The sequence below is a fragment of the Cebidichthys violaceus genome, unplaced genomic scaffold (genome assembly GCF_023349555.1).
Source record: "Cebidichthys violaceus isolate CVI_PGR_0920_01 unplaced genomic scaffold, fCebVio1.0.p SCAF_253, whole genome shotgun sequence".
Lineage (NCBI taxonomy): Eukaryota > Metazoa > Chordata > Actinopteri > Perciformes > Stichaeidae > Cebidichthys > Cebidichthys violaceus.
The window spans coordinates 36591-61899 of record NW_027176432.1 but is presented as its reverse complement, the minus strand read 5'-3'; the positions used below and the strand labels follow the sequence as shown (position 1 = coordinate 61899).

At 43.3% G+C, this 25309-nt stretch overlaps 1 long non-coding RNA gene across 1 annotated transcript; it reads right to left on the bottom strand.

Moving 5' to 3' along the window:
* Positions 1-454: 454 nt before the first annotated feature.
* Positions 455-24808, bottom strand: LOC137879767 (uncharacterized). Its single transcript, XR_011103761.1, has 3 exons — positions 24596-24808; positions 17017-17169; positions 455-1354 (listed from the first exon to the last, which is right to left on the bottom strand). It is a non-coding gene; the product is annotated as an uncharacterized lncRNA (long non-coding RNA).
* Positions 24809-25309: the final 501 nt, after the last annotated feature.

Sequence of the window (25309 nt, the reverse complement as noted above, 5' to 3'; positions counted from 1 at the left end):
TGTCTTTATTCTGCTGCATAATGTGTTCAAGCATCCTGACTGGGACGCTGCTCCTAAAGCCCAAATTAATATCTCACACACTGTCTGGCTGATTCCAGGCTAATAGGCATCCTAAAATATGTTATAGAGCGATATTATAGGCTACAAAAAAAAAAAACACACAGGAAATCACTTTAAGTATTAACACCACGTTGATAAATATAAGATGTATAGCACAAGTATAATAATACAACTATAATAAAAATCACGACTGATTAAGGTATTAAAGAAATAATCAATAAATAGGAATTAGTAGCAAGAGATTGCAGATACCAGCCGACACACACGGCAACATGTGAATAAGGGGAGTACTGGCACAAATGTTTTAGTGGTGTGTGTGTGTGTGTGTGTGTGTGTGTGTGTGTGTGTGTGTGTGTGTGGTGTGTGTGTGTGTGTGTGTGTGTGTGTGGGAGGGGAGGAGAGCAGCATTGCTGGTTGGAGGAGGAGGTGAGAGAGAGAGAAAAAGAAGCGAGAGAGGGAAAGAAACGGAAAGAGAGAGAGAGAAGCATTTACTGGAACAAAACATGCCGTTTCTGTCTCATGGATAAGGACCCCGCCTACTCACCATGTTTCATCTCAAAGCAGACTACTCCTCATTTTTACAATCTATACATTATAGTTGTATATAATAGATTATTCCCATGTTTATCATACCTTATCACTAGCCTAGGAAAAGCAGAACATTATCCTTTGGCATGTTTGCCCCCCGACTGAACTACGAGTTGCTAGACCCACCATCTGTGGAGTGTGGGTGAAGATAGAGGAGGGGGCATTTCAACTTTCAAATGCTGGGAAAGACCTAATAACTCGACTGTGGACAATAGGAATAAAACATGTACAATCAAATGAGTGGCTTTACCTTTCTAACACAATCCAGTGATGATCTACTATTCCTGTATAAAGTAGAGGAATGCAGTCAAATAATAATCAATAAACAAATGTTTACAGAATAAAATGGCATGGGAATAGAGAAAAATGGCTAGTCAATTGTTCAGAGAGTATAAAGGGAAGCCTGCCGTTAAAAAACTAATGGTACCAAATATCTGTCAACAGCAAATTTTCACCAAAGGTGGCAACTGATGAAAAACTTCTTCTGTACAGCTCTGTAATAGAAAGAATAAGCGCAACAGCAGAACAAGTCTCTTGACAAACAAATGCTACCTGATGAATTAAACTCAAATTGAACAGAACCAGCTAACGGACCACAGACCCTCAAAAAACCCAACTGAGAAAGGCGGACGCTCACCGAGGATCCCGGTATCTCGTCCAGGCCAGCGGACTCCGGGTGATACGGTCTGACGGCCGTCGGGTGACCCTGAAAGAGAAACGGATCTTTTTTTTTTAATTAACAATAATGTACATATTTTAAAACACAACATAAACAGCCTCACGCATACACGTGCCCGCTACGCATAAGAGCGAGTCCACAGTGTTTTAAATAGAAAGGTTTTAGTGAAGATGCGCGCGTTTAGGAAGCAGTAGGCATGTGACTGGATGAATAAGACCATCGTTCTGCATGAGTTGTGTGACAATGTGGAAATGGGTCAAGCTGGTCATGTCAGGTGAACAACCAGGAGTCTCATTCTCCTCGTTAATATCAGCTTAAGTTTATAAACTGAACAGTTTAGAACCAGGACCTTCAGTATCTGGATCAAAGAGTCTGTGAGAAATAATGAGCGGCAAACAGCTAACTAATGAGTATGTTCTGGATTAAACGTAATTTGAAAGTAATTCTGTAATCAACTGTAATTTCAGATTTATAAGATGGAGAAACCTGACAAGACACCGTCTCTCTGGACTATAACTGTGTTGCTTTACCAATAACATCCTTAGAGTTAAGACAGGTGCAGCAAAACATATTCTCACATTCATCAAGAGCAACCTGCCCAGAATTCCAGAAGTCAGAATTTGGTTCAGTGATATCTCCTCCTTGAGGGACTAGTTTTTATCTGATACCCTGATACAAAAAGCTCAAATCACAGTGAGGACAAAGACCTGCTCACAACAGTGCACAATAGAGTCTTGATTAAAAAAAAAAAAAAGAGAGAGGAGGACAGAGACAGAGACAACAACAAGATATTTCCTTTTCTAATGCAAATTCTGATAATGTGACCCGGGAAAAAGTGTGCATGAGTTTATGATAGCCTGCAAATAAATCCATTACTAACTGGAGGAATGGCTGAAGGGGCTTTCCTGCTTTCAGCTAGTATAAAATCAGCTCTAGAAGCCTCTGGGGAAACATTCATTTAATAGAGTAGCTCACAATGGTAGAGGTAATCCAAGTTTAAGGACCATCACACTATGAGACTTTAAAAATCACCGTGACTACAACGAGTCACAAACCTTAACTTTCACAGTCTAATAAAGGTCGTCCATAGGAGTAGATAGAAAAGTGGTCTGTATTTATGATGCTCATAGCCAGCTCGTGTTGAGTGCAAAGGAAGAGTCACTAAGCATGCTTCAAACGTTACATGCTCTCTAGCATAATAGGTGACAAAGGTCAACAGAGTGCAGTGTCCAGTGTATTCACAGCTCGACAAGTAATCTGGCACGCACACACACACACACACACACACACACACACACACACACACACACACACACACACACATTTCAATTCCTCTCTGTGGAGGTTTGGCTGGATTTCCTGGAGAGCTGAGGAGGAAGCAGCCGCCGCCGACTCGGCAAACTTAATATAAGTTCCATCTGTGTGGTCCCGTGAATTCATTTGATTTCGTGATTTGAACTAACGACAACCAACTTTAACGTTCCGCTTCCCACCAGATATCACCGATCCAGTGATTATCTTGTTATATTGCCCCGACTTATAGCAACATGGTTCGACAGATCTGACAAACACAATCTGTTTGACTTGACTTGATGTGAGCTTAAACTGATCCAGCTCTGGCCAAGGACACATTCATATATAGAAAAATCATCTGGCTCAGAAGTTGTCACATAAACTGGGATAACGTTGTTTTTTTTTTTCCAAAGGAATTGCAAAGTAAACACTGACGTCTCTTGCAACCTGAAAGAAGATCTGATATCCAAGACAACATGCAGCATATTGTCTTCACTGTCTCATAAATGAGATTAGATCACACTTGAGGTTTCAAGGATTTCCTCCCACAAAAAAAGTGTTTTAACAGCTAGTCTGCTGAGCCATTACCACATGTATTTTCCAGTTGTATTCAACACCTGGTAGTGATTTGGGAACGTGTTTAGCAGAGGTGGTAAGTGAAGTGAACATGCGATAAACCACTTACTGTCATCAGCTATAAGCTTAATGAGACCAACACTGACACAGCTCATCTTGTGATCAGCTCACTGGAGGATAGCAGTTTTCTCCATCATTAAATCTACAGCCTTTACAGGGATCCAGGCTCATGAAAAAGAAGAAAATCTTGTATATATAGATTTTAATTAAATGCATCAATCTGGTGCACTTTGGGAGCAAATATAAGAAGCTAGATCTGTGAGCCGCCACAGCCTCGGTAATTAATGGGAAACACTGATGTGTATACATTCAATGAACCGGGAAAAAAATGCTTCTTATGATAATAAACAACAAACATATTCTTATATTCCAATCCTTTCCTCCAAACTTAAACAAATTTTAGTCTGCAAATCCATTTGTATCCAGTCAGCTTCATTACCATCCCTTTATGTGCCGAGCTATTAGCACAGACCGCTAACCTGGACCTTTGGACCACTCCGTAGTCTGTTTCTCTATGCAGGCAGTCAGCCTAATGAGGCTTGCTAATGGTCCACCCATGTCCATGTGGGGGAGACCTTCTACTCTATGCAAACTGGAACACATGGACACGGTTGCTCAGTACACACACACACACACACACACACACACACACACACACACACACACACACACACACATTTTCTACCACGATGCACCGTTGCTTAGTTGATGAAAGACACGCATAACCCAAGCATGAGTCAACTTTATGCCAAACCTCTGTCTGGCATCCCATCCTACTGTATCACACACACTCTCCATTCATCTTCCCCTGCTCGACAGATCTGCGGATGTTATCTTGGGCTGGTGCAGCCGGCTTTAACCCCGTTACAGAACTCCGTTTTAGGTTTTCTGGCTTAGAAATCTGGAGTCTGTCGTAGGAAATAATAAGAAAATACGCAATTTTGAATGAGCATGCCAACTGGAATGAGACATGCACAACAGTAATTAAGTGGGAAAGCTTTTGTTCCACTCTACCACTTATCCTCGGTGGTGACTACTGCTGCAAGCCCTAACTTCGATTGGCTTCCCGAGGCTACACGCTCACAGAACTTGTCCATTAGTCATGCTCTGTTAGTGTTACTAGTTAATGATTGTGAGTCCTGTTACAACACATTTATAAAGCCTCAGTCTGTTGGTTCACACGACTCAGGGGGAGTTGGATATAAAACCAAAAACACCGGTTTTGGACGGCTTAGTTTCAAAAGATCAGAAGAAAATCCAAAATACTGTGTGTTAGTGCTGGACGGTATGACCAAAAATGTGTATCACGGTATTTTGTAAGATTCTGGAGGTTTCACGGTACATCTCGGTATTTTTTTTCTGCGTTAACGCATTAATTAATTAACGCCAAAAATTATTTTATCGCTCTTTTAATTATTAAGCGGACATTTTTAACACAAGAACCGGTCGGCGAGCGGTGAACAGCGGTTTGTGTGGCGTGTCTTCCGTCACTTCCTGTTTCCTTCACCTACATTCCCCTGGGTCCTAAGCCCCTCCCAGTACAGCTTCTTATCACCTTCTATGTACCAACGTAGATTTATAACAAATACCACACATATTACACGGTAATCAGCGTTGCATATGTGTCTAACCAAAACACCCAAAAAAGCTAAAGTCTTTGTTCCTCCCGCATCGCTCTTTTCTGTTCTTCAAGTAACGCGACGGAGCCTCTCCCAGCTGTTAGCAGACTTGTACTACGGGGTAGCTAGCGAGCTGTACCCAGCATGCCGTTCGGCGGTGTAATTTTATAAATGTACAATTGTTAGTGTTACAAATTGTTTATGTGTCACAAACTGTTGTCCCGTGGTGTTGCCCTGTTAGTTGTGGGTTATTAAGACAACTAGCTCCGACCGTAGCGCTCGTCGGGCGAACAATATTTTTTGCTGCCTGTTGAAGAGCGACAGCAGTTGTTTCGGCTATGCATGGCGGTGTATGAAAAATGAATATCATACGGGAAATTAAAACCGGTATACCGCCCAGCACTACTGTGTGAGTGATTCTGAAGAGATGGCTGCTGAGCAGGCTAGAAAACATGGTGAAACTAATTCAACTTAATCTAAATTATGTATTAAACATGACTAATTGTACACAGATATTTATTGTAAAAAAAAAAAAATGCAATGGACTTAAGAGCTTTAAAAGAAAAACGGCATAATTCATTTAAGCTTGTCCGGGGAAGTACAGGACTGCAGAGAACTATGACCGATACCGTGACTGCTAGCTGGGAGACATCAAAATAGTTTCTGGGAAGGGCGGACAGACGAAGGCACAGAAATGAGAAGGAGACGCAGGTTTTAGAGAGCAGAGAAAGGAAGAAAAAGAGCAGGTCAGAGCAGGTCAGAGCTGGTGAAGCCATTGAGTGGGCTGGCAGGAGAGTTCATGTCTTAGGCCAAAGCCACGAGCTTCTCCGCATGCGTTTACACCAGCCGGTGGAGCGAGGCATAGGCCATCTTACTGCAACTTTGAAATTAGGAAATATAAAAGAAAGATCAATCTGGAAGTCTTTTGAACCTCCTCGAGAAGCTGTGATAAGACATCAAACATATTCTGGCCTCTCAGCTACATAATGCCTTGGATTTAGAGACTATGTCCGCCAAGTAGAGTCAAGTACCAAATGTCAAATTCAATCTGCAAAACATCCCATGAATGTAAAGTTTACAAGACCAACGGCTCATTTCCTTCTTATTATGTATTCTCACTGTAGATTTGAAGCATGTTTCATCCATTAGCCATAAAACAATAACCAATATGACCAAAGAAAACGCAGTGATTAAGAAGGACGTGTACTTTGGCAACATTTTTTTAGTAGACAGCTTGACAATACAAATCATGCTGTCAGTGGTACACTGGGTTCAGACGGAGCATTGGCTCAAGTTGCAGGTCGTAAAAGAGACAACGTCCAGATGTTTGGCAGGATGCACAAGAACGCAGGAGAGGATTTCAGGAGCTACTTCTCTTCCCAGTCAGCTATTGATGGTCCTTATTGAGAACCACAGTGGAAACACCCAAATAATCTGAAGGGATTTGATTCCATTTTAACTTAAACCATTTAAAAAACAATAACTTTATGGTCCTACTCTGTGCTTGTTAGGCTGGCCTTGGGTGTGCCATCATGTCACCGTACCAGTCTCTTCAAAAGAACGCTCCGACGGGGCTCTGAGGAACAAAAGATGGCTGACACGAGAGAGCGGAAATAATCTTCCTCACAATGACAACCTTTTTCCTGACTAATCGTGGCGGCTAACGAAAGTATGTGCCTCTGATGCGACGTGGCGCAGACTGAGGAAGCATACTCTATGAAGCCCCATGCAGGTGTTTGGGAGAGCTAGAACTTGCAGAAACTCACATTTCTCCGTGGATTTCATTTCGAAGCCACCGCGAGCCAGCTTAAGCAGCTTTGTTCCTCTGCCACCTATCCTCACTACCTTTGAACATCCTAAACCTGTCTTTATTGTTTTGGCCACAGCTCCCCATCGAGTCTCAGCTGCGCTGCTTTTCCCCATTCCTCAGTCGTGGGGACATAAGCTTCGGTTTTCCTCTCCCACACTCGTCAGCCCTTCAGAAAAACAGGGATACACGGCTGGCGGAGCCGCTGTATCAAATCTATTTGTCAGTTAAATCTTCTTCAGAGAGGAGCCTGGATTAGGCCCGCTGCTGCTATTCAGAGGAACCTGGCGTAAGTGTTCGCTCGCACTGAGGGCCAGCGAGCTTTGACGGGCCAAGCTATTCGTGAAGCTCTTGAATTTGCCAGGAGGAGTTCACCCGACGACCACAGAAGCTTCAGATTTACTATCATCTGGGTTACAGTGATTAGAAGTGTGTGGCTACGACTGCTTACTTGTGTCTACGCAACTCGTGTAATTATGTGCAATTTTCCACAAGTCAACAAACCAAGAGCCCATTGAGAGAACTAATGTCAATCAAGAGTGTTGAGGAGTTTAAGTGCTTTCTAAGCCAAGTATCGGTGCCATCGAGCCAAAAAGACGAGTAGAATTAGTAGGAACAGAGGAAAAAGAAGAAAAGGAAGGAAAAGAAAAGAAAAAAGGAGAAAGCTTGTGTGTCTGAAGAAGCCTGGGAATCATCTGTGCACAGAGGGAAATTGACAAAATGTGGCAAGGAAAAAAAAAAAAAGCATGACCAAAGTAGCAGATCCTCTGCTACAACTGTAAATCACACCAGAACTGAAAGTCCACAAGCAAGGGACGGGAAGGGAGGGAGAGAGGAAGGTGAGGTAATGAGAGGAAGAATAGAAAACGAGCTAAATTTGAGAAAAAAAACAAAAGAGGGGGTTAAGGGCCAAGAAGGGTGCTACAGAGGGAAACATAAAAAGATAAAGTGAGGCAGTAAAGAAAATGGTAACGGAGAGAAGAGTCCCAACGTGAGTTTACAAGTTCAACTGGAAAAAGCTTTCCATTCTCTCCACTTCCCCCTCTTCTACACTTCACAGTGAGGACACATATCAAAGATTCAGGTAGCCGAGAAAGTGTGTGCGGCCATGTGTGTGTGTGTGTGTGTGTGTGTGTGTGTGTGTGTGTGTGTGTGTGTGTGTGTGTGTGCGCGCACCGTGTCTCTAAAAGCCACCTGCACCTCACCCCGTGCTACAGACCCGGAGCAGCGTTAATATTTAATCCTTGTGGTCAAAGCGGCTCCTTAGACAGTTTAAACTGTTCTGCACCTCTGCCTCGCCACAGGCTGGCAAAGTACAAGCCTCGGCAGTTACCTCAAGTGGATGTGCAGGTCTGTGTGGCGTCTATTGGGAACCAACGGTGGGGTAGAACCTCGATAATGAAAGCTATGAATCACAGCTACCGTATCCCCCAGCCACAGAGCTCATAAACCTCCGGCCCACAACAACAACAACAACACGTCGCTTTCTTGAGGTTCTTCTTTCTCCTGGCGTTCACACAATAAACAACAGCAGAGGCAAAGGGTTGCCACGGCTAAGCCGAGTCACTGTAAATACTCTTGCCTCTTGTTACGCCTCGCTACATTTCGCCTGGCACTTTGAGAAATATCTCCAAAAACTGAAAAACTCAAATCAGTGAAAGTACGAGATGAGGACAGCGTATTGACTTTACAAGGTTGCTTCGAATGTACGGACTGGGAGGTTTATACGCATAAACATATATCATCCAATCGGAAAAGAACTGGCATTTAAAATAAACAACGAAGAATGAATGAAGCGGAGCAGCTACTCAAAGACAACAATGCAAGGAGGGCATGGCGTGGAATACACAATGGTTGGCATGAACTCACAGTGGACCGACACAAACAGCAGGTTAATGATCTAAATTGCCCTTTTCAACTAATGAGACTCATAGATCCTCCCAATTCGAGCCCAAGGGGAACTGGAGAGAGGGTGGCACGCTAATATCCGTAACATTGGAGGAAGTGCAGATAAATACTAGGAAATCCATCGGCCCTGATGGAATGGATGGGAATACTATACAAAAGTGCTGTGAAGCAGTTAAGTGCTGTGAAGCAGTTAAGCTTTATTTATATATATATATATATATATATATATATATATATATATATATATATATATATATATATATATATATATATATATATATATATATATATATATATATATATATATATATATATATATATATATTCACTAAACTCTTTGAAGCATCACTGGACTTGTAAATACTTCCATGGAAATGGAAAGTGTCTAAAATAACCTACCTACCTAAAAAAAGACAAATCCCTCAGAATTAAATGATTTAAAATAACTTCAGTAATTATGAGATGTTTTGAACAAATTCTTTTATCTTGCGTTAAATCTGAAACCCACGGTCAGATGATGGCTTTATAATTTTCATATATAACAAGGAGAAGTGTGCAGGATGCAACAGCAACTGTTCTGAATCAAGGTCACAGACAACTGGAGACCCAATCATCTCATGTGCACATACTGTCTGCACATTTCTCATCTGCCTTTAATACTGTCCGGGCAGATCTATTGACAGTGGAGCCGAGTAGCATTGGGAGTAAATCATACCCGCATAGGATGGATGTATAACTCCATCACTGAGAGGCAACAGTGCGTCCACGTCCATGGAGGACAGCCATCTGTCATCAGCGCAGACAAGGTTGTGTCCCCACGCCTCTGCATTTCATATTGTATACCAATGAGTGCGTTAACCATTGGACAACGATCAAATCTGCAGATGACGGCGCTCTAATAGGCCTTTTAAGTGGCGATGAGACCAGCTACAGAGCTGAGATCAATCACTTTGTACAGCTGGTGTTCAGATCACTCATTGATTTTAAACATAAATAATAGAAAAATAAATGATCATTGACTTTAGCAGAAACTCCTCTCTGTCCCCAGTGATCATGAATGACACCATTAAAAGTGTAGAGGAGTACAAATACATGGAAACAACTATAGAGAGAAAAGTAAAATGGAATGTTTAAAGCTCAGTTAAGTTAATTGTAACCTTTTGGTCACCTAAAAATGTTTTTAGTCTTTAATGCACTGTATATAGATTATTGTTATAGAATATTAATACAGGTGATTTTTTTCCAACGAGATGCGTCTGTTTGAATTTGAAAGTGTGGTCCAGACAAAATGTACGAAATGGGCAAGACTTCAAGATCTACCTACCAAAAAGCTGACAAGTTTGCAGCTATGTATGTGTGTGTGTGTGTGTGTGTGTGTGTGTGTGTGTGTGTGTGTGTGTGTGTGTGTGTGTGTGTGTGTGTGTGTGTGTGTGTGTATACAGTTGCTCACTGATCCATGATATACGTTTCATAACAATCTGTCTGCTGTATTTTGTCAAGAAGAACCACATGCTTTGTTTATTTGTGTCTATATAATAACAGATGAAACTGGTGGACAGCCCTCGTATCTAACTCTGTGTTTCTTAACAATATGATCCGATTCATATTGTACGATTCTGAATCAAATATCAAATGCAGTATCATTTACTTCAAGCGTGTTATTTCACATGACATAAAGTCAGGAGGCAATGATGGTCAGAGACGTGAGCCAACTTCCCGACCACATACATATACGCTTGGTAAGGAAGAACTGCCCCTAAACAACACATAGGAAAATGACAGCTCTGACATGGAGGTAAATAAGAGGGAGAGAGGCAACATGCGAGGCTTTTAATCGTGACATCTGAAGACACAAGCCCAGTACTTAGCAGCTAGTCGAGTGCTCTGTTCTCGCTCTTCTCTTTATTGTGCCGACAGTCTGAACAATCTTTTGTAACGTGCTTAACTAAAGGTGGTTCTTTTAGTGACTCTTCATAACTCATGTCTCACATCAGTTTTGGCAAATATTCAGATTTTTTTTTTTTTTTTTAGATACTGTATCTAGCTATCGCTTGCTAGACCATGCATGCACCATGAGACTAAACACCAGTGATTCCAAACCAGCTGAAGAGACCCCCGTGTACTTGTGTTTGATTTGATTGTATTCCAACAAAACAGTTGGCAGCTAATTAAAATGAATCTGTGCAGGATTTAACTATGCGTACACGTCTCTTAGAGGCCAATGGTTGGAGAGCAATGAGGTAGAAAATCTGCACTATTGATTAGGTCTAAACCGGCCGCGAGGCCATCGGTCAAAAGACGAAGGAGGCCCGATTGACAAGTGCATGCTTAATGGCCGTGAGAAACGGTGTGCAGGGGTTCCTGGGTAATCGCTGGTTTTAAAAGGGATGGAAGGAGGACAGGGCTGCGGACAGCAAAGCCCTGTGACACTTTGACAGATGTGAGGCTTTGCACCTCCCAAAGGGGCAAAACAGAGAAAAGGCCTTGGAAGAAAAGGCTTACTGCTAAGCTTTCTGTGCAGTGCCCTCAGCCCCACAGCTCACAACCAAAGGAAGGGTCAAGCCGTTGCTTGACTACAGGCATCTGGGGCTTTCCCCGGCAAAACAAAAACAATTAAGTGCGGGGGGGGATGGATCTTCTTCTCCATCGCATGCATCACTTTAAAACCTCTACCACTCGACCCTCTGCATTTACCCGCTTTTTCGTCTTCCATCCATCTTCCTTCCCCTGCTTATCTCTACCCGTCTGCATCGTCTCTAACCAGTCCTGTTGCTATCGATGCGTCTCTCTTTAATCTTTGTGGCCATCTCACTCTCTCTGTGCCCCACCTCCTCACTTTATCCCACTCATTTTTTTCCCCTCAAAGAAATTGTGCTTTTACTCAAGTTCCTGTGGGTTGTATAACAGAAATGTGATAATCAACTGGCAACTTTGAAGATCTCCACCTCTCGCCTATTACATTTTCATCAATACAACAGGCACACCAAAAATAGATGTATTAAACTCAAAGCTTTTCACTGAACACGCCCACCAAACATCAAGAGTTGACCCTGTTGATTTGGACATTTCCTTTGGCAATACAACACAAATAGATCACAGCCGACAGTGCTGCTGACATTTCTTTCAGTGGTTATAGCGCCTTAATGACTAATGTGTATAGGGGAGTTTGAGTTTCAGTGTTTGTTCAAAACAAACCAAACACACTTGTATTTATTAAACGGTAAATACAAGTGTGTGTGTGTGTGTGTGTGTGTGTCTCTCGCTCTAATGCTGCGTCAGAGACACAGAGTCCAAGTTAAAGTGCGGACGCCTCTTCCTTTAATTACAGAGGTCTGAGAGAGCAGCGTGATGAGCTTTTAATGATAGTGACTCCGATACCGCCTTTTTAAACAGAGCGTGGAGGACGACAAGCCCCTTCCTGGAAGAGACACCTGCAGCATATTGTTCTTTTTTTCAAGGTTTATGTCACAGGCAGAGTCTGCCAAATGAAACGCACCAGCCTCCTGGGGAAATTAACGGCAACGGAGTCTTCACAAGAGGTTCCTGTCCACAATCACCGTGTAACACATTGGCAACACAAAGAGGAGAAGATAGCACTAACTGGTGTAAGCTGCCTTTTTCTACACCACATGATGAAAGGGTGCGTTGCTCCACTGAAGAGTGGCTGTGTAGGGATAAGAAAGTGGTACAGGAAGAAGCTTTAGATGTCAAAAAGAAAAAAAAGAATAAAAATGGCTTCTAATTACCGTTGTTAGAACCCTGCATTATCGTTACACTGCAAAGATTCTTGTCAACACAACAACCGTGCTGCCATGGCAACACAGAGGGGATGTCGGTGCTGCCGTCTCGTGTTTTTTTTTTTTGCCCGTTTCAATTTGCCTCCGATCCATACCGACTGCATGTGATCAGTCTCTTCAGGGGTCAACCTGTTCATTGACCTGGACCCTGATCCTGGACCCACGCTGGATGAGCGCAGGTGGACGCATCAGTCGGATCGGCTGGCACCACTTCACCCATGGGCTGAACAACACAACACAGCTGGGTCCGTCTGATGTTATGTAACGCAGCAGCACCACCCCCGCAGGCCTTGTTCACACTACACCACCCCCCCCCTCTCCACCCACTCCGCCTCCCACTAGCGCACCATTGGCCGTTTTTGCAGGCTGAGGTGCGTTGTGATACAAGAGCATCGGACACAACCTGTGGGGATATTTGTGGAGGATTCAGCTGTGGAAAAAAAAAGAAAATATATACAGTATATATATATATATATATATATATATATATATATATATATAAAGCCCATGCATAGATGCATTGACTAGCAGCTTATTGTGTTCATGTTTTCCCCATCAACTGAATAGGACATAAAAGGTAGTCATATACTAAAGCAGCTGCTGTGTCAAACCCCGACTGAATGATTCGATTCCAGGGTTTGGTTCCATCATTGATCCTTCCAGCGATCCTGCCTTTACTTCTTGGACACACATTTTTGTTACTAAGCAATACTTGCTAAAAGTGGAATTGCACCCGTTGCCTGGCAACATTAGCTTATTGAATCTCATGTCAGGAAGCGAGGAGAACCCAGCGGTGCTTTTGAGCTACAACCCTCTGGATACTCTTTGCATCCCCGGGTACAGATTGTGTGACGTCGGAGTACAATCGTGCTGTATTCAAATCGTCTGATATCCCATTAGATGTCTACACCTGGCCTCTCACAGTCCCTGGTATAAATCAGACACACGGCCACAAACCCGACACATATGAATTCATGAAGCAACAGCATATACCACCCCCCAAGTACAAGAAAAAGGCCATTTCTTTCAAACCGGTATGTCAGTGACAAGACCGTTAAATGCAGAGAACAAGAGAGGCAGGCTGAAGTGAGTCCCTTTCCTTTTCAACCTCTCCTCGACCGTGGCCTTTATGCGCCCCCCCCCCCCTCCCCAGTGCTTTATGAGGAGTTAAAGGGCTTCAGTCTCTTCATCAAAAACAACCCTGTGGGCCCTCATTGAAGATGCTTTACTCCTAAACTGGCCTGCTGTCGTTCGAATGAACCGTCCGGGCGGTCAACTCTCCTCCCATGCGCCAGTTACTTCCTGATGAAAACCCTGCTTGCTTCAGCTCACACGACTCGCACCCATAAACCAGTGATCAAGCTTTTCCTCCTCTCAGCTGGAGAGACCGGGCGGAGGAGGCATTAGCTGGAAGTTGTCAGAACGCCACCGGAATGGATCAAAGCTCTGTGCCTCCAGTGACCCTTTAAAGAGGCACCCCCCGATGCCACCGAGCAGCCCGCTCAATTTGAGTGGCTGGCTAACGAGGCAGCAACAGATGCAGAAGAAACGGGTTTGTGAGGGATTTCTGACAGACAAGGTGGTGATCACAGGATCCATGAGTCCAGACTGGGGCTGTTGTTGTTTATTCAGCTGACAGAAGGTTACTGGTAGGTGACAACAAGTTCTGGGTTTGTGAACATTGGGATATTATAAAATATACACTTTTAAGGGCTGCAACTATCAATTCGTTTCATCATCACTTAGTCTATTTAATTAATTAATTCAATAATGACCTGCCAACAGTGAAAAGTTTCCCCTCATAATTTCTCAGAGCCCAAGATGACATATTGCCATATGGAGATAAAAGCAGCTAAATCTCACATTTAAGGCACCAGAGAATGTTTGAAATAGCTTGAAAGAAAACGTCAGATAAATCAGTTATCAAAAATCAATTTATAGATTAGTCGACTAATCGTTTCAACTCTTTTAATCTAAAAGACAGAAATCACAACACTAAAACACAGGCCATCTTCACTCTGATTGGAAATTAAAGCACATAAATCTGAGACTAGCAATCGCCTCAGATTTTGGATATCGTAATAAGTGGGTTTAAAATCTGCATTACAGTACAGTGATGTAACTGTACCAGACTGCTCGAGCCGTTTTCTTTTTGTTTTTTGCATTTACCTTTATATCCACATCATCATCAGCACCAATAGTCAACCCTACAACATCACTGCAGTATCCGTATGGAGGCATTTGGTCAAATTGATGGCAATGTGCAATTTTTCTCCACATCACCCATCAGGACTCGTTAACAGGCCGTCTGAGCAGAAGTTCAGGAGGGCGAGGTTAGGATTGCGCTCACTAACTGACACCAGCAACAAAGCCCATTGGAGCTGGCTTCTCTGCAACAACATACCACAGTGTGTGTAAGCCAACACGCAATCCTGCCTGTCCAAATAATCATTAACCAGTTAAACCCTGAGTAAATATTTTAAGAACCTCTGTAAACTAGAAGGTGAATACACACCTCTGAGGTGGGAACGTACGTACACACACACACACACACACACACACACACACACACACACACACACAGTGGCATGCAGAGTTCATTGTCCTTTATCAGGATGAAGTTGAAAACAATGAGGTCGTCCCTATTGTGTACACGCAGCGCTCTCTCACATTGTGCAGCACGCCGTTGAACACCCAGCTAAAAAGCCTGCTGGGATGAACCGAGAGAAAAGGCTGGTGCACTTTTACCAAACACTTTACAAAGCCTGAAACCTGAAATCTCTTAAGCCAAACGATGGAAACTGGACTCGGGTTCTCGAGGCCGTCCCCTCTCAGAACACTCCCCTTCTTGGATGAGCACAGTGAGCAGAGAGGACCATGACAGGCCACTTTCCTGTTGTGGTTTCTGCTTCCACCACCTGCAAGCCAGATGTTGAACGACTGGGCACCGTGTCCTCATTTTTCTGGTTTAAAAAAAAAATAATCATCTGCAGGTTCACTTGAGTCCTGTCGTCTAGTAGTTTATGTTTGTAGAATAGATTCTGGATCTTATCATCGGAATAATGATATAATCTGCTTTTTGTTTGACCTATTTGTAAATGAAATGCCTTTGGGTTTTTTTGAACTATTGGTCAGACAAACACACAACATGAAGTCTAAACTATGGAGGCTATTTTTCAGTATTGTCAGACAAGTAAATGAAATGAAAAACAAACAACAAAACAAAGTCCAGTTCTAAACATGGCCAGACAAGTGTCAGTGAGGAATCCACTGCTGTCAGCATTCTCTCTGGCTTAGCGTCAGTACGTGGATCTGCAAAGCAGGAGAACTATTGAGAGGTTCGGCCAAAAGCTGCTGCTCTCAGTACATCAAGATGGATTTATGTTTACCTCTCTTGGCAAAATCCAAGACCTCCTTGGAGCCCAGAGCCCAGGCAAGAGAACTTTCATTACGACGATACGCCAGAGCTCTTTTTCTCTTTGGCACGATGAGCGACTGCTGGAGCCTTATTTTCTTAATGAAATTACATTCTATGAAAATTCACTCAATATGCCTCATTTTTCCTTCAGCCGTTTACCGAATGCAACTTTTTGTTTCAGCGGTCTTTAGTCCAGATTCGTGCCATTTTGTACAACCATACTCCCATACCAGTGTGTGATCACATGAATAGTAGATGCGCTGTTTACTGAACTGAAGGTTTCAACACAAACAAGAGAAAGAGGCTGGAAGACAAATCGGCACGAGACTCACTGTTAGCAGCAAGAAACCTCCATAAAATCATTCGCTGCTTCCTCTGTTCAAGGCCGGAGGAGGCTGAAGCCTTCACTGTGCTCTCAGCAAATATTCAGAGCATGCTGTAGTAAGTTAAAAGCACAATTTATACTGAGATACAACACATTAAAACTGATGTCAAACAAACGTGATCAGACCACATTGACACAGTCTGGATGAGGCAGCTTAGCATCATCAGTTAAACTCTTGATGAATAATAATAGATCGCTCATCTATAACAGGACAACATTGATCAACTGTGGTAATTACAGCAATCTGTTTCTGTATTTTTAGTATTATACACAGGTGGTACATAATGACTCTGGTAGAGAGTTCATTTGCTTATTAAGGAAGGAGCAGTAGTACCAACAGACCGCCTTAAAACTCTTTCTTTCAAAATCATCACTTAGAACTTATTACAGATTTCCTTTTCATGATATCTTGAGCACAGCACCACATCAATGCCTAAAATGTGTGTTCCAGCGTCTGAACATAGCCCCTCCCTCTCAGGGAGCCACATTACCAGAAACATCAACACGGCCACAAGATGATCCGTTTGGTTTGCCGTGGCTCGGCGGGGCCTTATAGCCGAGGACGAGGACTCAAACTGACAGTGTAATCACAGAGACTGTCAATTACAGCACACTTAATGAATCAATTCCAATGATGGGAAACCACTCTAAAGCCACATTTATCTCTCTGAGACACTTATTCACGCTGGGGCGAATATGCAAAGTGTGGTACGACACAGAAGAACACAACATTCCTCATATCTGATAAAAAAAAAGGCAGCCGCTTCAAAACTTTCTGAGCGCTTCACATTCTGCATGCAGCACTTGATCATAAAAAGAAGCTCACCGTCGACAGATGACAGCTTTCCCAAACTTCAAGTAGTAACGGTTTCCTTTAGATCAGAGGGGCGACTCCATCCAGCGGTGATGAACAATGACCCGGACGTGTTTCCCTTTCATCCTGTGCCTACTTGTGTGACTGTCGTCAGAAGAGGTTTCCCTACAGCCACATGTGAGAAAAGCACGTGTCTGTTAAGGAAATCGAAACATTTCACAAAGCCTGTTAAATACCTAAACATTTGTCAGAATCAAACTGCTAATTGACTGAGTAAAAGTCAAACATCCAGACTGAATTGCAATGCCTGATTATACTAATCACACTTTTCATTGATATGAAGACAGTAGTGAAGACAGACTCACTGGCCAGCTTGGACCCACAAAAAGGAGAGATTATCATAGGTTACAGCAGCACAACAATAACAAGGATCAGATAGAGTCTGTAGCATTCATCAGTCATTAACATGGTCAGAGTCTACAGTACATGCAGAAGACAGAAGTGCTCTTTTCCCCAAACTGAACTGCATGCGTTATGTAATACAATTAACCATGCTCTTATTTCTTTATCTGAGTAATTCAGGCAACAAATTGAGTGGATGTCTCGTGCCAACGGGATGCTTGGATGACAACACAGTCCCATGAGGACGGGTCAAATGTTCCGGGGGGCATATGAGTGATGAAAAAAAAATTAGCCATGCTCCTTGGGTAACTGGATTGTTCTGGACAGCGTGTTAGTTGGTGCAAAATTATTAAAAAAAACGGGATTCGTAATAATCCCCACTTTCCCAGGATAGTCTGTGTTAATGCATCAGCAGCAGGCTTGTTTTAACACATAGCTGCACAACGAACACAGCTTAGTACGTAGAACGCTTACAAATCTGTTGAGTGAGCAGGGTCTGCCTCTTCAAATAGTTTCTTTTTTTATGTAAATGGAGATCTGTTCTTGTTTACAAAATATTTACTAAAATATTTCATTGCACTCCATAGAACTCAAGTTCAGAGCTGATGGAATAGCTCACAAAAATTTCGCAAATCACAAGATTTTGTGCTTTCTAAATCATAAAAAAGGCCAACAAGCATGCCAAAAAACAGAGAGCATATAAGGCTCCACTTAACACAGAGATGGGGGGGGAGGAGACCGGAATAAAGTCACAGTACATCTCTGAGAAAAGAATAGTCCCGTCTGAACAGGGCTTTAATGGTTAAAAGGTCCAATTACAGAGCCTCCTCAGGTGCAAATGGAAACGCTTTAATCTCTTAGTACAATGTTCTTTCAATGTTTACCTCTCTGGCTGAAGTTTTGCACACTACAGGGCGTTGCTGTTAAACTTAAGTGTGATTGTTTGGGTTCCGATTTTGCTCCTGGCACCAAGTTACCAACCAGTTTAGGTGGACCTGGATTCAGTGAGCAATGTGATGCTTTCAGCCATTAGAATTTACACTCACTGAGGATGCTTTTCTCACCAATATCTGACCCTTTTTAACCAACGATTAGCCATTAACCAACAAGAGCGGTGCTTTGCATGCACATGGCTCTGTGTGCTTAACAAGCCACAAAGCTGAATTGAATTCACAGGTTGAATCCATCAGTCACAGAAATTGCACTGATGTTTACCTGATACCATCCGAATAGAATGCGGGCTATCAGCAACATCAAAATATGTAGAAACCCATCAAGCTAAGCATGTCTTAAGAACATGTGATATCAATTACACTGAGCTCAAGTTACCAAAAAAAGAATTCTACACGAGCCAAATCGCATGAGAACTTCAACCTGTTTCCAGACAATCGAATCACATCTTCATCACATTGAGCAATCAATTTCCTAGTAGCCTAGCTTACATACATTTCAGATTGCAGCCACAGCCACAGCCACACACACACACACACACACACACACACACACACACACACACAGCCACACACACACACACACACACACACTTCCCCAAAATGGCCCAGAAGAGACAGCAACGATTAAAAAACCCAACAGGGTGAGAAAAGCCCTTCTGTCAGTAATACCAGCCCAGGCAGCCGACAGCAGCAACATCCTTCTACGCATCCAGCAAGACCGACATTCGAGAGCTCTGTCTGCTCGTAAACAGATGGCAAGGCAGTTGGTGGGAATTTTCGGCAATGTCCTCATACATGTTTGGGGATAAGATTTACAGTTGTCGTGCACAGTCGCGTTCTTGCGGCGTCATCGCGGTGTCTAAAGGGAGGAAAACATTCCGACACAACCGTCCGCTTCACACACAAATCCATCTTTGATGCAGATTTAATGAACACATGTTCCACCTTGTGACCGTTCGGCAAACGATCCACAACAGATCACAACTAAATCACACTCGCTGTATGAAAATACCGAAGCGCAGTTGTTGCAGGCATTTCGTTTTTCTTTTCTTAAATATAAACTTAACAACGTAGACTTTACAAGCGTGTCGGAGCATCTTAGAGATTGAGAGGAGCAGCATGTGTGGCTTAAAGGGCGAGAAGAACAATGTTTTAATAACAATCCTACATTTAGTCAATGGCAGAGCATTCCAATATTTATTATGTGTTTCGGATTGAAATTTGGACCCAGTAACACCAGTATCTTCAGGACTCTTATTGGCAGATACACCGAGTTGAGGTGTCGGAATTGGTGTCGGAAAAGTTGGACCGGTGCGTCTGTTGATGTTGTCCAAAATAGCCAAATATAGTTGGTAGTCCTTCCGTTGTAAAAGTTGAGGTTGTAGCTGGTGATAAGGCTCCACTCTGGCTTGTGCTATTGTAAGAATTAGGCTTGCTAGCTAATGCCGAGTGTATTTAAGCGTGGTTCTCATACTATCCAGGCTGTTCTCTCTCTCTCTCTCTCTCTCTCTCTCTCTCTCTCTCTCTCTCTCTCTCTCTCTCTCTCTCTCTCTCTCTCTCTCTCTCTCTCTCTCTCTCTCTCTCTCTCGGGGCTCTCCATCTGTACAGTATGTTCCTTCTGTTTACTTCTGCATGGATTAGCTTGTTTCATGATGTTTTTATAGATTAGTTGCTCATCTGTCACAACTGAAATCTGGGGTTTTGTGTTTTTTAATATAATCCATTCCGCTTTCACAAGCTATAATCCAATTTTACAGCCCTAATTAAGAAGTTTTTTTCTCATCAGACAAAGGGGAGAAATTTGAAAAAGAGAAAGGGATCCAATACAAGGAAGATTCAGCTTTTAAGTCCCCTCACCTCGGGTGGAACAGCTAAAATTAACCGGTGCTTCTTGTGCCCTCTCGTTCCTTCTCCGGCTGCTATGAAAGGCCCCGATGCAGCCGATGAAAGCCTCAACAGGGTTCCACGTTTATCCTCGGCAAAAGACTATGGATCAAAAGAGATACGCAATTTCACATATCAGAGAAAACGACACAATGGCTGCTAGTTGAAAGTGAAAACAATATGCCGGCTTGCACGTCACGTGTCAGAGCACACGGACCTATGTTTACTAATAAGGGTCTTCCGGAATAAAAATGTAAAAATACTCTCTGGATTTTGCAATATTATCAAAATAACCAGACATGCCCAACTATCTGTTGAATCAACAGACTGTAGTGGTGTGACGGACCACTGTTGATCCGTGATCAGTACGGATCCGCCCTCACGTTTCAGGCACGCATGTTAACCGCGGATCAACAACACAGTTTAATGTTAACCTTCACAGTGTGAAATAAAGTTTCACTGACGATCGTTAGCCGCCAACATTCTGCAAAATATATACAATCAGGAAATGTGTTCAAATGTAATCTGGGAAAATTTAGTGTTTGTTGACAACAAATCTGTATCTGGCAGTATAGATCATCAATGATCGGCAATTAGTATCAGGAGCAAAAAAAAAACGTGATTTCTAAAAGTTATATTTGCTTCCTTTTATCTTTTGTGCTGATCCGATCCGTGACTCTGATCCGTGATACGATCAGAACTGTGAGTTTTATGATCCGTTGCACCACTAATCAGCATGATAGGATTCTCAATATGTTTATGTTGCTGATAGCCCACATCCTATTCAGATGTCATCAGGTGGCTGTATGGAATATAAATGCACAGCCAGAAATGTGGTGAAGTAGACTGCAGGTGTTGATAACGTTTAGAGGTTGGCACAGATGGGAACTTTTTTTACAAACAATCATTATCGGTGGAACTTTGCACCGATGGCGGCCTAAACAAAAACAAAACAAGTAATCCTGGCCAGTCAAAGGCCACAGAACAGCACAGCGCCCACTGCAATTAAAAAGAACATGTTCCAACAACGTAATCCATCAGATCACACTTCATGATTACTAGTGATTAAAAGTTATTAAAAAAAAAACAGCGTATCCAAAAGTAGCAGACGGAAGCAAAGCAGGTCCTAAACACAGCTATCAGCCTTTTCCTGCATTTAAGAATCCACTATCGGTCTACTTTTAATTATGTTTGTATGATAGTAGTTTAATAAGTTTCATAAGCCAACTTTGTTTTCACATTCATAGTGCAAATCAATATTTTCGCTCTTTTTTAAAAAAGGCCTGCCTGGGAGCAAGCACCTTTGTTTTTTTTCCTTTGTTCCTGCATTTCTATCCTCCTGTTGTCAGCGTCAGCCTTCACTGCAAGCAACCACCAATTTGTTCACAGGAGAGTCGCCACTTGAGAGGGGAACTTGTTGATCCATAACAGCAGACTGTGACTCTCCCTGACGAATACACCATGTCCTGTTAGTAATGGGACTCGTGCTCATAATGGTCAGTACAATATAGCTGGCGTAGCATCCACGAGCCATGCTGGAGTGATTCTGCTTTTGCAATTGCAGATAGCAGTGATGCATTACATCACTACATAACACTTTTCAATAAGGTGTCATTATGCTCAAGTTAAGGTAAAAAAAAATAATCAAAAAGGCCACCTTTGAATTTTCTATTCAGGAAAAACCCTGAATTACCGGGTCATGGTCGTTTTATTAAATCATTCTGCCCCGCAGTGTGATCTATTCACTGTTAATACGTATTTTCTTGATCTGGTATTTCTCATGAGACAGCCCACCCTCAGACCTTAAACAGAGGGAACTCACATTCCAATCTCCAGCATGCAGGGAGACAGGGAAGAAGGGGAGGGAGACAAGAAGCACAGAGAGAAGGAAAAAGGAGCACTGGAAACCAGGGAGAGGGAAGGGGAACGGGATCTTGACAAAAATGATGAGAATGTCAGAGTCTTGACATGCTTTCCACAACAGGAAGGAAGCGAGGCGAGAGGAGAAGGCACTCTGTCGGCTGGCAGAAGGGAGGAGGAAATCGTGGGAGGTGGAGAGTAAAGAAGTAGCGACAGAAGTGAGACAGAGGGGGAGGACGAGGCAGAGATGATAGAGAGTAGCCACCGAGCCGGGGGGGGGGCATGGCAAGGTTAGCTTGGGAGATCGTAAAACAGGTAGGATCCTATTTTCAGCTCCTGTCAGCGCAATGCATTGCACGTAGACAGCAAGCGTGCAAGCTGCCCAGCTTTGAGACTGAAATGTCCTCTTCTTCCTCACTTTGCCAGATTTCTCTCACGCTGCCAAAAGCCTTGCCTGTTTCCAGATAGGCCCAGGCGACACATTAAAGGGCTTTTGAAGGAGTGACCACGACCGCGATCACAGTGTATCTGATACAAATTCAGCGCTAAAGATTTTTTGCTTGCAAGCGGCGACTAAGGCCCTGGAAAAATCGCCCTTTGAAACTCCCAATAAGAGACCCTTGCTGTGCTTACGCCGGAGAGGGTTGAAGCCCTTCCCAAGTTTTCAGCTAACTCCAGGAAAACCAAACAGAAAGCTGCTCCACATCCAGAAAAAAAAAAAGGCTTTTGATAAGCTTTTAGCTGCCAATCAGCAAACCATGACAATTCCTCCCTTTCCTCTTTCATTTCTCCCACCTCCCCTTTAAAAAAAAAAAATCGGCAGATACGCATCTTACAAGAACACGTGCGCCTCCACCTACACACTCCATTTCAACAGCCTACTTAATATTGTAAATGAAACACAGCCTCCAGATCTGCTCGGCCTTGGTATTCACAAGCACCACCAAGGGAGGGTCGATTGCACGAGAGATGTTCCACCGCAGTGATAACACATCAGAGTTTCGAGGGGGTTTCAGGCACAGCGGCAAAGGAGACAAAAGCAGTTGAAATGCCGTCTCTGGAGAGAATCTGCCGTTGTGTTTCAGGTTGAGAATCTGACCCACCCCGGCCGCCCCAATGAATAGAGAAGAGATCTCTTTGACGGGTCCATTTAGGACTCGTCAAAGGAGGAAGCGATGTGTTCCTGTGTGTGTGTGTGTGTGTGTGTGTGTGTGTGTGTGTGTGTGTGTGTGTGTGTGTGTGTGTGTGTGAGAGCCCCCTGGGAGGCTTGAAGCTGGTAGGCTGGGGACGGACTCCACAGGTTGAGATGGCAGAAGTAGTGAGACAGAGTAGCTGCAGGAGGGGGTTGGAGAGGGGCACTTAGAATAACAATCCCTCTCAGGGTGTCATTAGGGCAGAGGAGAGCTCAGACACATGGACTCACCAACTTGCATGTAGTCTTAACTAACAGTGAGTGCTTTAACCTGAAGCATTACCTGTGTTTAACCACACAGGATATAGCTTGTTCATTATGTGGCCCATAGGCTTTATGGCACTGTTCATCACTTAAAATGTAGCACTGCTACATCACTATTCAAGTCTGAGTAGTCTACATAGACGGCCATTTTGATTAATGAGGCTGGTTTTGGCAGAGCACTGAGTAGCAATTACACCTTAACATTTGAGTTCCTGCAAGTTCCAAGGCAAGTGCACTGTTTTTCTTCTGTAAGAGATTAATGCACAATTAATAACATTCTAATAACCTACAAGTCTGGTTTGCAGAAAAAAAAATTATAAACTTTCCCTGCAAAAAAAAAAACCCAACAACAGGGTCGCACCTCACTGCAGGATGCGAATCCATACTTAACAATAATCTGGTAAAACAGTCCAAATGTCCAAAAACAACCCATGCAAAGGACAGCGATGCATGACAACACATTGCTCTGCAACAGTCATGAACGAAGAGCTTAACAGAGAAGAGCCGCTCCACCAGAAGTGTCGTCGTTCACAAGTAAAAAAAAAAAAAAAGATGGACAGGGAGGTTGAGATGGACAGGAAACAGCTAGCCATCCCAAGTATACACCAGTCACGCGGGGACTTAACCAAACAACAATTACCTTTATCCGATGGTCATTTTTTCTGCCTAGTTTCCTGTTTCTTTAAGAGCCACGGTGTCTAAAAATTCAAACTGTGTGCTGTCTTTGCAGAGAGGCATCGATGGTTGGTCGAAATCCAAAATGTGTTAGCTAGCGACGTGGTTGATGAAAGAGCGAGTTATAAAATATTGATATTAGCTGGAAAATAAGGCGGTGCGTAAACTTTTTTTGGTGTAGTTTTCCCTCCGAAGGTGTTACCTGAATATCCTCGCGTGGATCCCACGGACGTGTATTTGAAGTGAAATGCACAGATAGCGAATGGACCATGCACAACTCGGCAGTTCACCCCAAACTAACGGTGTTCATATCGCCTGTGTGTCAGTCGGAAGACCGACGGAGGAGAGAGAGCGCACTCACCTTTATTAATGTCCACCTTGTCGGCGCTTTGGAGAGGAAAAATAACGCTCTCGCGGGTCGGTCACCGGCATATACACACCGTCACGGCCGGTGAATATAAAAACGAACCGACATAAAGACTTCGTAGCAGAAAACCTGTGAATCTCTCCAGCTCTGTGCCTGTTGTTGTCCGTGCACTCAGCCGGACCGCCTCTCGGTTTGTTTCAAATCAGAAGTTCATCCAAAAGTTGCAGCGGTTCGCTCCGCCTCGCGACGACGATGAGGTCACCGCCTCTCTCTACAAACTCCTATGGGGTTATACTCTCGCGATACGAATCGGAGCGGTCTGATGAGTGCATGCGCGCAGTGTCGCGAGAGTGAAAGGGAAAAAAAAGGAAGCAAACGAGCATGTAGCTGGTGAAAAGGATGGGGAGAGAGAGAGAGAGAGAGAGAGAGAGAGAGAGAGAGAGAGAGAGAGAGAGAGAGAGAGAGAGAGAGAGAGAGAGAGAGAGAGAGAGAGAGAGAGAGAGCGTTGCTCTGGAAACAGAGTTGCACGGGCTTTTCTCCTCGAGCAACTGGTGTTTGTGTGGCAGGTTGTGGTGGTGATGAACACAGCACGTGATGAGACCCCCGGTATAGCTGCTATTGCATCACCTATTGCGGTCTGCATCCAGTTATAGGCTCTAGCAAGAAATACTGAACAGCTATCGGAAGCGACTAGCTGCAAGGTGTCCA